Source organism: Eriocheir sinensis, chromosome 52, assembly GCF_024679095.1.
Source record: "Eriocheir sinensis breed Jianghai 21 chromosome 52, ASM2467909v1, whole genome shotgun sequence".
In the NCBI taxonomy this organism is placed as follows: domain Eukaryota; kingdom Metazoa; phylum Arthropoda; class Malacostraca; order Decapoda; family Varunidae; genus Eriocheir; species Eriocheir sinensis.
Genome location: NC_066560.1, coordinates 379,583 through 396,462, shown reverse-complemented (window position 1 = coordinate 396,462; position 16,880 = coordinate 379,583). Strand labels below are relative to the sequence as shown.

The 16,880-nt window shown below is 40.6% G+C and overlaps 1 protein-coding gene across 3 annotated transcripts in view; it reads right to left on the bottom strand.

Moving 5' to 3' along the window:
• LOC126982860 (relaxin receptor 2-like) overlaps positions 1 to 16,880 on the bottom strand; it is a 259,491-nt gene that overhangs the window by 224,391 nt on the left and 18,220 nt on the right. The gene's annotated exons all lie outside the window — the stretch shown is intronic.

Below are 16,880 nucleotides of genomic sequence, written 5' to 3'. Positions count from 1 at the left end.
ACCACATATTCCCAGTGGGGTCTGACTGAACTATTATAGACCGGACGTATTACATCTTTATTTTTTAATAAAAAGTTTATTTTAATGAAGCTCAACATTCTGTTCGCTTTATTTGCTGCATCGATGCATTGCTGTGAGAATTTGAGGTTTGACGCGATTTTGACACCCAGTTCCTTGACGCATTGAACGCTTTTGAGTTTGACGCCGCGCATTTCATAATCGAACTTCTTATTTCTTGTTCCAACTTGAAGGACCTGGCACTTGTCTACATTAAAGGGCATCTCCCATCTGTCAGACAAAGCTGAAATTTTATGCAAATCCTCTTTAGAGGCTTTGCCTGTCTACGTCAGTGGGAACCGAGCTACAAATCTTTGTGTCATCTGCAAATTTACTAATGCGATTATTGATTCCAACATCCACATCGTTGATGTAAATAATGAAGAGCACTGGGCCAAGAACCGAGCCCTGAGGGACGCCACTAGTGCCAGGCGCCCACTCCGAGTTAAATTTGTCGATCATCACTCTTTGTTGTCTGGTGTTCAACCAATTCGCGATCCATTGGTGTACTTGACCGTCAATACCAAGTTGCTATATTTATAAATTAATTTATGGTGTAGGACTTTATCAAACGCTTTCTGGAAATCAAGATATACTATGTCTAATGATTTGGTTACGTCATAAACTGAGAAGAGGTCATTAAGTTTGATAGGCAGGAACTTTGGTTACGGAAGCCGTGTTGAGAACCACCAATCAATGAGGGCTTTCAAGGTAACCCACAGTTTTGTCTCTAATTATGCTCTCGAGTAGCTTATCTACAACTGAAGTTAGACTAATTGGCCTGTTATTGCCTGGTATTTTTTGTCTCCTTTCTTAAATCGGTGTCACATTAGTATTTTTCCAATCCGAAGGGACGATGCAATCCTAAGGGACGAGAGAGAGAGAGAGAGAGAGAGAGAGAGAGAGAGAGAGAGAGAGAGAGTTGTCTGCCTTAACACTAGCCAACAAACTAGAAACCTTTATTTGTTTTCTTCCTTTTGAATATGACTGACCTCATAGCCATGATCGGTGATCGCCCCCCAAAGCATCTTATGCCTCCTCCTTTTCCTGGTCCTAGTCTTCCAGATTCTACAACTTATTCCTGCTTTCTGTCTCGCAGCCTGTACACTTCATCCGTCTTTTTTTCTATATTCTCTCTCTCTCTCTCTCTCTCTCTCTCTCTCTCTCTCTCTCTCTCTCTCTCTCTCTCTCTCTCTCTCCCTATTTATCTCTTCTCTTCTCTTCTCTCTCTCTCTCTCTCTCTCTCTCTCTCTCTCTCTCTCTCTCTCTCTCTCTCTCTCTCTCTCTCTCTCTCTCTAATTTATTTTGTTTATTATTTCAGTTGCTTCATTTGTTGGTCAGAACTAATGTTATATCATTGTTTAACTTATCTGTTTGTTCATTCTACTATTTATTTCTCTCTCTCTCTCTCTCTCTCTCTCTCTCTCTCTCTCTCTCTCTCTCTCTCTCTCTCTCTCTCTCTCTCTCTCTCTCTCTCTCTCTCTCTCGGCGGTATTAGTGTTTGTTTGTTTACCGGAGTCCCTCGAGCCCTCCGGTAAAGCCCCTTATTTGAGGGACTTATCTGAGCAGAGGAAAAGAGTACAAGGCAAAGACGCCCACTGGAACAAGGGTGACGATGCCAGAAAGAGTAATGGTGACAACACTCGTGACAACAAAACTGATAACTAAATAGTAGAATGAACAAACAGATAAGTTAAACAATGATATAACATTAGTTCTGACCAACAAATGAAACAACTGAAATAATAAACAAAATAAATTAGAAAATGAAGTAAAACCGACCTTGAAAATTTAACGTGAAAAAAACAGTTGTATGGTAATGAGGTGGAGTAGGTAGGAAGACACCTACCGAAACGGGCGTAAGCTACTCCCGGTGAGGTATATATGGGAAGTGAGGAGGGTGCTGAAGCCCAGCAAAGACCCTTTCCATGTCCTCACTTTCCGTTTCCCTATTGTCTCACCATCACCAGAGAGTAGGTCAGCATGCTCTGTAAAGACAAATCCTTTCTCTTTCCACACCACACTACAATCACACAACATACACATCTTTCCTCAAAATTAAAAAATCGAAATGGCGCATTTATGTACTGTCTCGGAGTCCCCGCCTGGGTGGGTGGGTGGGGGTGGGGGGGGGACCAGAAATTTAACCAGGGAGGACTCCCATTCTGGCTGCCGACTTTGAGAGGTGTCTTGATAACTCCTCGAACCTCTTTCTTATCAATTTCTGCAACATTTGCGGTCTTCGTTCTAATTTTCATTCTGTGGAACACCATCTCTCCTCCTCTAAACCTCACCTTCTCTTCCTCACCGAAACATAGGTTTCTGAGGCTACTGACAGCAATCTCTACTCTGTTCCCTCCTACTATCTATATCTTAAATTTTAATCCAAAGCTGGATGTTGCGCCTGCATGCGCAACGACACGACATCACTTGCTCTCGTGCCCACGACCTTGACGCTTCAGAATTTTCCACCATTTGGGTAAGATTTCATTGCCATTCTATTACTAAATACATCAGTGCTGTTTATCTCTCACCTAACTCTATTAACTATGTAAAATTCTTTGACTACTTGAACTCAAAAGTGGAGTACATCTTGACTCACTCTCCCTTCGCTGAAATCTCTGTCCCAGGAAATTTCAATGTTCACCACCAGCTTTGACTTTCATCCTCTTTCACTGACCAGCCTGGTGAACAAGCCTACAACTTTGCTCTCCTCAACGATCTAGAGCAGTTGGTACAGTACCCTACACGTGTTCCCGACCGTCTTGGAGACAGGACTAACATACTAGACCTCTTCCTTATCTCTAATCCTTTTGCTTACTCTGTCAAACTGTTCTCTCCGTTGTGCTCCTCCGATCACAGCCTTATTTCTGTGTCCTGTCCTGTCGCTCCTATACACCCTCTGAACCCACCAAAGAGGCGATGCGTCTGGCATTTTGCTTCAGCTTGGTGGGACGATATGAGGATGTACTTTTCCGATTACCCGTGAAATGATTACTGCTTCTAGAAGAGAGACCCCTCTGAGTATGCCCAGCGTATCACAGAGGTGATTGTCTCTGGAATGGAAGCACGCATTCCACGTACTATCTCTACTCCGCATGCTAAAAAGCTTTGGTTTAATCAAGTTTGTTCTCGTGCTATTCAAAATAGAGAGACAGCTCACAAAAGGTACGAGACTTTTCGCTTTCCTGCTAACCATGATCTTTATTATTCTGCCCGGAATCGTGCCAAATCTATTATTCGACTTACCAAAAGCTCTTTTATCAATAGAAAATGCCAAAACCTTGCTTTTTCTAATTCTTCCCGGGACTTCTGACATCTAGCCAAAAACATCTCTAACTTCACTTCTTCATCCTTCCCTCCTCTCCTTAGTCCTGACGGCAGCACCGCCGTCTCATCTATCTCTAAAGCTAAACTCTTCGCTTAAACTTTATGTAACAACTCCACTCTGGACGATTCTGGGCATATTTCTCCTACTCATCCCCCCTCTGACTTCTTTATGCCTGTTATTAAGATACTTAAGAATGATGTTTTCTGTGCCTTCTCTGGCCTCAATCCTCAGAAGGCTTATGGACCTGATGGAGTGCCTTCTATTGTCCTTAAAAACTGTGCTTCCGTGCTGACACCCTGCCTATCAACATCTACCATTCCTTGCTGCAGGCGGTACGCCTTCATACAGCCTGTGCCTAAGAAGGGTGACCGTTCCAATCCCTCAAACTACCGTCGTATAGCTTTACTTTCTTGTCTATCTAAGGCTTTTGAATCAACCCTTAACCGGAAGATTCAAAAGCACCTTTCCACTTTTGATCTTCTATCTGATTGCAAGTATGGGTTCCGCAATTGGCGTTCTACTGGTGATCTCCTTGCCTTCATGACTGACTCTTGGTCATCCTCTCTTAGCCGTTTCGGTGAAACCTTTGCTATTGCGCTGGACATATAAAAAGCCTTTGATAGGGTCTGGCACTAATCTTTGCTTTCCAAACTACCCTCCAACCCTCCAGTTTCATTTATGACCGTTCTACTTCTGCTGTGGTAGACGGTCACTTTTCTTCCCCTAAACCAGGGATTCCCAACCTTTTTGTTCCTCTGTACCCCTTGGGCATTTTTATAGATTCCCGTGTACTCCTAAAAATTTAGGAAAAAAAACGATGAAATTGTAATATATTGATGCTATTTTATAATGAAATCTGTATGTGTAGACTGATAGTATAATTTAAATAACAGTTTTGTTTACTAAAATGATGAAATTGAAAAAAATAACACGACATAGTGCAATTTGAATGCACATTACAACACCATGTATTGTACAGTAGTGGTTATGCTCTCGGACACAATGTACCCCCTGAAAAGTGCCAATGTACCACTAAGGGTAAATGTACCCCAGGTTGGGAACCCCTGCCCTAAACTTTTAACAGTGGTGTCCCGCAGGGCTCTGTCCTATCTCCCACTCTCTTTCTGTTGTTCATCGATGATCTTTCCAAAACGAATTGTCCTATCCATTCTTACGCCGATGACTCTACTCTGCATTACTCGACTTTTTTTAATAGAAGACCCACCCAACAGGAGCAAAACGATTCCAGGCTGGAGGTTGCAGAACGCTTAGCCTCAGGCCTTACCATTATTTCCGATTGGGGCAAGAAGAACCTGGTGTCCTTCAACGCATCATAAACACTTATTCTCCACCTATCCACTCGACATAATCTTCTAAACACAAATTCCCCCAGGGAGGACTCTCCTTCTGGCTGCCGACTTGAGAGGTGTCTTAATAACTCCTTGAAACTCTTTCTTATCAATTTCTGCAACATTCGCTGTCTTCTTTCTTATTTTCATTCTGTAAAACAACATCTCTCCTCCTCTAAACCTCACCTTCTTTTCCTCACCGAAACACAGGTTTGTGTTTCAATTCAAAGCTGGATGTTGCGTCTACGTGCGTAACGACATCACCTGTCCTTGGGCCCAAGACCTTGACTCATCAGAATTTTCCACCATCTGGCTAAGACTTCATTGTCATTCTATTACTAAATACATCTGTACTGTTTATCTCTCACCTAACTCTACTAACTATGTAAAATTGTTTGACTATTTGAATTCAAAAGTGGAGCACATATTGACCCATTCTCCCTTCGATGAAATCTCTATCCTAGGAGGCTTCAATGTTCACCACCAGCTCTTGCTTTCATCCTCTTTCACTGACCAGCCTGGTGAACAAGCCTACAACTTTGCTCTCCTCAACGATCAAGAGCAGTTAGTTCAGTACCCAACACGTATTCCCGACCGTCTTGGGGACAGGCCCAACATACTAGACCTCTTACTTACCTCTAACCCTTATGCTTACTCTGTCAAACCGATTTCCCGTGGAATTATCACTGTTTCCAGGATAGAAACCCCTCTGTGTATGCCCAGCGCATCACAGAAGTGATTGTCTCTGGAATGGAGGCATACATTTCACGTACTTTCTCTACTCCCCATGCTAAAAAGCCTTGGTTTAATCACGCTTGTTCTCGTGCTGTCAAAGATAGAGTGACGACTCACAAAGGGTAACAGAGCCTTCGAACTCCCGCTAACCATTTTCTTTATATTTCCACCCGTATCGTGCCAAATCTGTTCTTCGATTTACCAAAAACTCCTTTATCCATAGCAAATGTCAACACCTTGCTTTCTCTAATTCTTCCAGAGACTTCTGGCACTTAGCCAAAAAAATCTCTTCCAATTTCACTTCCTCCTCTTCCCCGCCTCTTCTTAACCCAGACGGCAGCACTGCCGTCTCTTCTATCTCTAAGGCTGATAGTAGGTATGAATCTATAGGCATTTTTTCGCTGAGATTTACTATGCGTGTAAAAGTTTGGCCGTTGCTATAGGGCGGTTTCTAGGACCATTGGGGTCAAATCTAGAAGGGGGGCCAAGATCACATTCCATTAGGGGGGGCGGGGGGGTAGCCCCCTTTCCCGCATGGAGGCAACCCTTGTATTTTCGTTAGTTTTTGTTGTAGAAGGCTGATTTTGGGCTCAAACGACTCATAATAAAGTGTATGAGAACGCAAGAGAAGGTATTCTAGTTTTTGAGACACCTATGTCCCTTGTACCCCAAATGTATTTAATAAAAAGTAGGTATTCTGTTTCTTTGCGACACCCTCTTCGTTTGTACCTCCAAATGCATTTAATACATACATTTTCCTTTATGTACAGGTTTCTATTTCCTGACCTGGCACCATGGACTGGTCTAAGTGTGTTATATGTCAACAAGTATCCAAGGAGGATTTAGTTTGTCCTTCAAGAAGCAGAAATTTTGTTGAGAAAAATGAGGCATATGCAAGTTTTGTCACAATGGTTGGTGCTTTCCGGGATGCTGGGCATCCGTTGAACTTGACAACTGTCCCGACTGTTGAAGAGCTAGTGGAAAATCAAGGAAAGTGGCACAAGAACTGTCGACGCGAGGTCCGAATGGATCGTCTTGAGCGCCTTATTAAGAGAGGCACAACTTCCACTTCTGGACCAGGACCTTTCATGTCTACACCCATGGTTTCACCCCCAGTACCCCGTGTCAGCAGGCAGTCAGGAACAGAGATGAATTCTTCCTGCCTCTTCTGCAATAAACCAGCTACGAAGAGAAAAAAATTGCACCAATTTCAAAAGGTGAGCAGTAACTGTCTCATTATAAGCTACTAGATATACTTTAGCATATTTTAGAATCCCATCTAAAAAATAGAAGGTACCACTGTTTGTGATTCATTGTAGAGGGTAATTACCTATTGAAAATACTAATATTTTGTTATCCATTTTGCAGGTAGAGTTAACAGAAGAGTTGAAAGAAAAAGCGCTTGCAGTGGGAGATGACAACGTTTTGACGAAGGTTGCAGTTGGAGATGTTGTGGCCAACGAGCTCAAGTACCACTCTTCCTGTCTGATCGGTTTTCGCAGAAGGTTTGATGATTCTGAAGCCAATTCTGAAGATACCTTAAATGCTCCCGACACCAGATCTCTAGAAGAAGTTCTGTCACAAATTGATGAAGATTTATCTGAAGGGCGGACTTGCTTTCCTCTTATGGAAATTCACCAAGAGCTGACTCGGAGAGACAAACAGTATGGGTATGAAAGAGAGTGTAACAGAACTCGATTAAAACTTGCAATTCTTCAGAGATTCCCTATTCTGAAAGAGGAAAGTGGATCTAGAAGTGAAGTAATGCTGGTTACCAAGGAATCAATGAAAAATGTGGTCTCTTCATGCCTTGCCTTTAGTTCAAAGTCTTCAAATTCATGCACCTTAGCAAAATCGGCCCTTATCTGTCGCAGAGAAATGAAGCGCTTCTGGGCAGAAGAAAATAATACATTCCTTGTTGAAGAGCACGGTTTCAGGGAGAGGTGCCAACAAGACTCTATTCCCCATGCACTCAAGTTTATGATAGGTAAGCGAAACTTATAATGTCATTCAGTCATGTACTATTAATGCATATAGTTCCTAAACTCTGGAATATACAGTATATACATTTCTTTCTAAACTGCTACCTTATTTGCTTTTTTATGCATTTTTCACAGGTATGACACTTTTTGGTCCTTCCTGGGACGAGGATGTAGAAGAAGAACAAGCAACACTCAGCATTTGCCAACTAATTATGTTCAATTCAAAGATAAAGAAATGCAAAACCACTGAAACACCCTTGCCAGTTTACTTAGGTCTATATGCCCATTCTGTGTTTAGAAGTAGTCAGCTCATCAATGAACTGGCTGGCTTTGGTCTCTCTGTAAACTACAATAGAGTGAATTATCTTGAGAAGAAGATGGGACTGTCTGTTACTGAGCAGTTCTCAAAGGAAGGAGTAGTTACTCCATCTGGACTTCGCCTTGGGCTCTACACTGTCGCTGCATGTGATAATATCGACCACAATCCTTCCTCTCGCACGAGAAAAGAATCCTTTCACGGGACAGCTATTTCTCTGTTTCAGTCTCGAGTGGGACTCGACGATGGAGAACTGAGGGGTCGGACTAACGTTGGCAGTGGTGGTGGTTTACTAAAACTGCCTGATGATTATGTCAAAGTTCCTCCTTTAATGGCTGGTATTAATGCCTCTCTCCCTGCCTGCTCACCTGTCACATTCAGTGTTGCCAATGACTTACCAAATGAGAGATGTGAAGAAGAAAACTGGGCAAGAATGGTAATCTCAAAACTCGAATAAGAAGAGGAAGACACTTTAATTACATGGTCAGGCTATCATGCCTCGTCTTGCAGTGAAGTCGTCCCATGTCTGAGTGGGCTCTATCCCCTCTTCAAAGAATCATCCACTGATCCAGCCATGATCCTCCATGCAATGTGTCTTGTAATGAAAAGTGTAGCCTACCTAAACCCTTCTCAAAAACCAGTGATTACAGGAGATCAACCTATTTATGCCATAATGAAAAAAATGCAGTGGTCTCATCCTAACCTTGTGGGGAATATGGTGGTGATGCTGGGAGGTTTTCACATAGAGAAGCATCTGCTAAAGTGTCTTGGTGATATATTGGAACGTTCAGGATGGTCCACAGCTATTGTTGAGGCTGGCATTGCAAGACAAGGAACAGCTGATGCCTTACTTAAGGCTACTCATGTTACCAGATCAAGGTGATTAACTCTCATAAGCTGTTGATGTTGTCAAGACTGAGCAATGGAGTATGGTGCTCATGTGTTGTAGAGGTTGGCTGCTGACAACAGTGTTGTCCTGTCGTGTCTGTTTTGTTTGGTCTAGTCTGTTTGTCCTGCCTATTTCGCAATATTGTTTTGTCTGTGTTGTCCTGTCCACTTTCTTGTGTTATGTATCTATTGCCAGATTGACTGTAATGAAGTTTTAACGTTTCCAGGTATGTCCAGCAGGTGACGTATGTAACAATGAGGAAGTTGTTGCAGGAAGCCCACACTGAACTGCAGCCAGAAGTGACAGTTGAAGAATGGATCACTTCGATGGAGAAGTCTCCAACATTCGTGTTCTGGATGTCTTTGCTGAAGTTTCAAGAGATATTCTTCATATTCATCCGTGCTCAGCGCTGTGGCAACTTCAGTCTGTATGTGGAAAGTTTACAAGCCCTTGCGCCCTACTTTTTGCACTTGACCACTACAATTATGCAAGATGGCTTCCAATTCATATACAAGATCTTCTAGAGCTTGATGAACATACACTCGAGGCTTTTCAATCCGGCAACTTCGTGGTCAAGAGATCCAAGAAGCGATTTTCTGCTCTCGCAGTAGACCAGGCTCATGAACAGCTCAACAAGATTATCAAAGGTACCGGTGGAATTATTGGCCTTACACAGGACACTGTATCACTTGTGAAGTGGTCACTCTGTGGACCTATCCTCAGTGAACTCATTGAAGACTTCAAACAAAGCATTTGGGATGAAAACACTGATGTATTCCACCATGACGAGGGAAAGAAACGTCAATTAAGTTTTGCTGCAGATGTACGAAACCTCATTGATGTTATCCGGAGCAAGGGAAATCCATTCCTTGATCGGACAGAAGATTTGGTCAACCTCGATGGAGTGATAAGTGAGGACAGTCAGTCTGTGTTTGAACTTGAAAAGGTGGGACAGAAGCAGTACAGTGAATTTGTTAAAAAAGTTATTGTTGAAAGAACGGTGCCTGTGGATAATGCCATAAAGAAGAACAATATCCTCATCTTCAAGATCAAAGCGCATCGAAAACCTCAGCCAAAGAAGTTCCAACTTTTCAAATCCAATGCATCCCTCTTTTGTAGAATGTATATTGCCTCAGACAAACGAGGAGGTGATTTAAAAACTTTCTTCGCACACGAGGCACATTGCTTTCCCCCCTCAATGGCCTACAGTGAAGATAAAATGTACCATCCAAATAAGTCAGCCATTGTGCAGTGCATCCTCAATGAAGGAAGTGATGATGAACACTGTTCCACTTCTCTGCATGGCTATGATGCAGTCATCCATGACGGGGGATCCCTCATTCATTCCCTCATTCCTCGTGGAAATCACAACTTCCAGACTTATGGTGAATGCCAGTTGCTCAAACTGATTCACACGGAATTGCGCAAAACCTCACGAGTGGATGTTGTTTGGGACTGTTACCGAGAACACTCCATAAAGGAAGAAATTCGAAGTGACAGAGGTAAGGGATCACGGTTGAAAGTTTCTGCTAGGGTTCAGATCCCTAAGAATTGGTGTGAGTTTCTGCAGGACAGCAAGAATAAGACCGAATTATTTAGTTTTCTAACATAAATTGTATTGAAAGGAGTCAGTGGCCTGGGAAATGTTTATATCACAGGTGTTGAGAGCAACACAGTGCGCCATGTTGGTCCGGGAGATGAAATGGTTGGTGAATTTAAACAAGAGGAAGCTGACACCAGGATTGTGGTACACATTCTTCATGCGCTGAATTCTTCCTGCTCCTCCATCATTGTAAAGACATCAGATTCAGACATTGTTGTAATCCTTATTGGTCACTATGGCCAATTCCACGAAATCAGTGAAGACTGTCAAATTCACGTGCTGTATGGAACTGGGAAAAACAAAAGAATTCTAAGCATTGGATCAATGAGTAATGCATTGGGTCCCGCCAGATCAATTGCCCTCCCTCTTTTTGTCGCACTGACAGGCTGTGATACAACATCGGGCTTCAAAGGAAGATCAAAAGGAATTTGCTTTAAAGCCTGGAAAAGAAGTCCACCAGAATTGACTGATGTCTTCTGTGATCTCTTGAAACAACCCTTCCAGACCTTCAGTGAAGATTCTTCTATTTTCAAAGCATTGGAGAATTTCTTTGTAAATATATATGGAGGAAAGTCAGGCCCAATCAATGAACTGCGTCGCACAATTTTTTGTGAAAAAAGTAAAAATGTTGAGTTTATGCCACCAACACAGAATGCTCTGTTTCAGCATTGTCTTCGGGCAGTGTTTCAAGGAAGTGTTTGGGCTACAGCTCATGACCCAGAAATTGAGGAGCCGGACCCATGTTTGTACGGCTGGAAGAAGACGTCTGATGGAGCATACAAACCTGTGTGGATGACAGTTCCTGAAGTGTCTCATGTGTGCCAGGAACTTATTAAGTGCAGCTGTCGAAAAAGCTGTTCTCTAATGTGTAGTACATGTGTGAAAAACAATCTTACATGCACAGATTTATGCAAATGCACCTGTTATGTAGAAAAATAACTTTTTCCTGATGTACTATGGTTCATATTGTTCATATGATATTACTGTTTAAGTGTATCTTTCCCAACAAAACGTCGACGCAAGTATCGTAATGTCTGTTACGTATTGCATGTACGTAGCTACATATGAAAAAATTGTAATTTTGTATTATCATATTCAGTTTTTTATTTTATGCAAATGAACACATTATATAGAAAAATCACACACACACACACACACACACACACACACACACACACACACACATATATATATATATATATATATATATATATATATATATATATATATATATATATATATATATATATATATATATATATATATATATATATATATATATATATATATATATATATATATATATATATATATATATATATATATATATATATATATATATATATATATATATATATATATATATATATATATATATATATATATATATATATATATATATATGGTCGTTTTCTTGGCAGAGATCAGTGTATTATTCCGAACATTATGTCTGCATAAGGATCTTAATTGCTGTAAACTTTATTTCTTCCATTATACTGTATGTATATAAAAGAAAATTTCATAATTCTATATCTATGATAATACGCTTTGTAATTTCTTTATTAGGTGCATCCCAGATATAAAGAATACCTTCTCTTAAGTTCTCATACACTTTATTATGAGTCGTTTGAGCCCAAAATCAGCCTTCTACAGCAAAAACTAACGAAAATACAAGGGCTGCCCCCATGCGGGAAAGGGGGCTCCCCCCCCGCACCCCTAATGGAATGTGATCTTGGCCCCCCTTCTAGAAGTGACCCCAATGGTCCTAGGAACCACCCTATAGCAACGGCCAAACTTTTACACGCATAGTAAATCTCAGCAGTGTATTCACACCTACTATGAACTCTTCACTCAAACTTTCTGTAACAACTCCACTCTGGACGATTCTGGGCATATTCCTCCCACTCATTACCCCTCTGACTCCTTCATGCTTGTTATTAAGATTATTAAGAATGATGTTTTCTATCCCCTTTCTGGCCTCAACTCTCAGAAGGCTAATGGACCTGATGGAGTGCCTCCTATTGTCCTTAAAAACTGTGCTTCTGTGCTGACACCCTGCCTGGTCAAACTCTTTCGTCTCTGTCTATCAACATCTACCTTTCCTTCCTGTTGGAAGTACGCCTTCGTACAGCCTGTGCCTAAGAAGGGTGGCCGCTCTAACCCCTTAAAGTACCGCCCTATAGCTTTACTTTCCTGTCTATCTAAAGCTTTCGAATCAATCCTTAACCGGATGATATATTCAAAAGCACCTTCCCAGTTCTAACCTTCTATCTGATCGCCAGTATGGGTTCCGCAAGGGGCGTTCTACTGGCGATCTTCTTGCTCTCTTAACTGATTCTTGGTCATCCTCTCTTAGCTGTTTCGGTAAAACGTTCTCAGTTGCGCAAGACATATCAAAAGCCTTCGATAGAGTCTGGCATAACTCTTTGCTTCCTAAACTGCCCTCTTTCGGCTTCTATCCCTTTCTCTGTTCCTTTATCTCCAGTTTCCTTTCCGGCCGTTCTATCTCTGCTGTTGTAGACGGTCACTGTTCTTTCCCTAAACCCATCAACAGTGGTGTTCCACAGGGCTCTGTTCTATCACCCACCCTCTTCCTGTTATTCATCAATGATCTTCTATCCATAACAAACTGTCCTATCCCCTCATACGCTGATGACTCCATTCTTCATTATTCAACTTCTTTCAACAGGGGGGGCTTCACTCACACTGCTCTCTTGGAGAGAGTGGAGTCTAAGGCTTTTTGTCTCATTAATTCCCCTCCTCATACTGATAGCCTTCTACCTCTTAAATTCCGCCGCCATGTTGTCTCTCTATCTTCTATCAATATTTTCATGCTGACTGTTCTTCTGAACTTCCTGACTGCATGCCTCCCCCCCCCTCCCGCGGCCCCGCTGTACGCGACTTTCTACTCTAGCCCATTCCTATATTGTCCAAACCCCATATGCAAAAGTTAACCTGTATCTTCAGTCTTTCAACCCTTACACTGGTAAACTCCTTCGTCCATATTTCCTCCTGCTTACGATTTGAACTCTTTGAAGAGGAGGGTATCAAGGCACCTCTCAACCCGAAATTGACCTATATATCTTTATACCGTTCACTTCTGTTATTATAATATATATATATTAATTATTATTTATATATCTATATATATATATATATCTATATATATATATATATATATATATATATATATATATATATATATATATATATAGATATATATCTCTATATATATATATATATATATATATATATATATATATATATATATATACATATATATATATATATATATATATATATATATATATATATATATATATATATATATATATATATATATATATATATATATATATATATATATAGATATATATATATATATATATATATATATATATATATATATATATATATATATATATATATATATATATATATATATATATATATATATATATATATATATATATATATATATATATATATATATATATATATATATATATATATATATATATATATATATATATATATATATATATATATATATATATATATATATATATATATATATATATATATATATATATATATATATATATATATATATATATATATACGATCAAGTAAATATATAAACAGTATTGTAAACATGCATACACAGGGATATGTACGTACAACCAAAGCCTGAGAACCACGACACGAAGGAACTGTACAGGTGAGTGACGTGTGTCCCGGAGTTAGTAACTGTGGCGCACCTTAATGAGGTATATTTCGGGTGTTACCAACGACCTAGTCTCAGGGCCTACAAAGCTTGAACTATTCTTTCAATTATAGTAAATTAACTGTTTCTCTGGGACTTGTAACAATTACACATCAATACAATTAGTTATACTGTTGTTGATAAAAATGTAGTTGATCATTTTCATTGTTTTATTTATTGGTAAGCAAGATAAAATATATGACAGATGCAAGGTTCTGCTCTTTGAAAATTTTTCTTGCATGAAAGCTCTGCGAAATCAAGCAGAAGTGAACTTTTAAAATAAAAATCTATACGTATTACAAAATTTGCGTAGTACCTCCTTTGGGTGTATCAGTCTCGCCTTTGACGGAAATCATTGAATACATTTGCGCGTTAAGCATCTTGATAATTGAAAAAATAGTTCAAGCTTTGTAGACCTTGAGACCAGGTCGTTGGTGACACCTGCTAATGATATATATACCCCATTGTCAGCACAATACACACACGCACGCACACACGCACGCTCGCACGCACGCACGCACGCACGCACGCGCGCAAACACACACACACACACACACACACACACACACACGCGCACACTCACAGGCACAATCCCCCCAAAATACACACACACACACACACACACACACACACACACACACACACACACACACACACACCAACTCGCGATCAGGCCGTGGTGAATTACACAGACACACACACACACACACACACACACACACACACGGTCAGTGATAATGTACATATATCGACTCGATAAAGGAATACTGAAACCCGATGGAAAAAAAGAAGGAAAAGAAAGACCCGTAATAGATGTGTAACAGACTGACCTTCTGACCTATTGATCGTTTGACCTCACAAACTTAACTTAATTCAATTTCATTTAGTGATCACCCTCTCCATCACCCATGCCTATTATCCCCCTAAATCAGTCTTTTCCTTCATTCTTTCCTTCATCCCTTCCTGCTTTTATTTCTACAGATCATACCTTCTTCATTTTTTTTTTTTTCAGTTTCGTCTCTCCTTGCTCATCCCTCTTCACTGTTTACTTTTCTAAGCTATGTTCTCCTCTTTTCCTATGCTTCTCTTCTCTACTTCCTTGTTTCTATATTTTCTCTTCTATTCTGTTTCTTTTCCTAAAACACTGTCAAACCATTTTTTCCTCTCCACTTACACTTAATATTTTTCCCATTTCTTTCCAATCCTGTCCATCCTCTTAAGACACTCACCTTCCTCTTCGTTACGTCCCATCCCATCCTCTTCCCCTTTTCCCTCAAATCCTCCCCATCTCACTCGCAACACCTGTATCAAATCGTACCAAGAGTAACACAATCTCCCCTCCTAGATTATTCTTTACCTTGACGTAACCTGCCCTTCCCTTCACCCCTACTGCTTCCCTTCCCTCTCCTTTCTTTTCAAAGTCTCTTACTCAAGAAAATTATCTTTATATTCCTTTCCTCACCTTCCCAGTCCTTTCTTTCCTTTCCTATTCTTTCTTTCCCATTCATCCCTTTTCCTCTCGTCCTCCTCCTTTACCCTCCCCTCGCTCTCCTTACTCTTCACTTTCCTCCCTCTCCCTTCCCAGTTTCCTTCCTTACCTTTTAATCACCTACTTTCCCCTTCCTTTATCCCCCTCACTTCCCCTCTCTCTTATTCTTTACAACTATACATTTTATTCAGTTTCCCTCTCCTAACTGTACCTTCCCTTTCCAACCCATGCCCTTATTTTGATTTCCTTCCCTTCCCTATCACTATTTTATCTGTTGATTGTTTATCTTTTAACCGAATATCAGTGTCATGTTTTTCTTTAATTTTTTTTACAGCAAAGGAAACAGCTCAAGGGGAAAAAAAGAAAACAATAATGAAAAAAGCCCGCTAATCACTGCTCCTATAAAAATAAAAAAAGAGTTCAGAGGAGTGGCCGAAAGAGAGGTCAACTTCGGGAGGAAAGGTGTCCTGATACTCTCCTCTTGGAAGATTCCATCTCGTAGGCAGGAGGCTATACAGATGAAGGAAGATTGTTCCAGAATTTACCAGCTTGAGGGATAAAAGAGTGAAGATGCTGGTTAACTCATGCGTAAGGGATTTGGACAATATAGGGATGAGCTTGAGTAGAAAGTCGTGTGCAACGGGGCCGCGGGAGGAGGAGAGGCATGCAGTTAGCAAGTACAGAAGAGCAATCAGCGTGATAATACCGATAGAAGATAGAGAGGCAACATGGCGGTGGACTTTAAGAGGTAGGAATGTCAATGAGAGGAGAGGAGTTGATGAGACGAAGAGCCCTACGGCCGTACCATAAGGCAACCTCTTCGACTGTTGAACCTCTTCTGCCATTTCCTCCTACCATAATACTTGAAGGTTTTTTTTCCGGAGGGGAAGTTGTTGGAGGGAGAAATTGTTGGAATCTGGCAGGGGATCGAGACAGGCACTTCTTTGTCAGCCCCTTCGCATAATTTATGAGTCAATCCTGCATTTCTTTCATTAATATAGTAGTAATTGATTCAGGAATTATAATAAGACCTATTTGATGTAATATGAATCTGCAAAAGTTTTTTAAATAAATCACTTTCACTTTTCTAACGGCTCCTTGGTTGACGGGATCGTAGCGGCGGGGCAGATAAGTGGTAGCGGCGGGCACATTGTTGACCTGCTGGGCTGACTGCTTGGAGCGGTGGAGGGGTGGAAGGGGTGGATGCCAACCTTATCACTCACGCTATGTACGCAATTATACCTGTATATTTACCATTCAATCAATCATTATATATGGTATAATCATGAAAGTATAATCACACTATATAGTAAAATCACACCAATGTAAGTAAAATGCTTCAATTATCAAGACTTCCATGTGG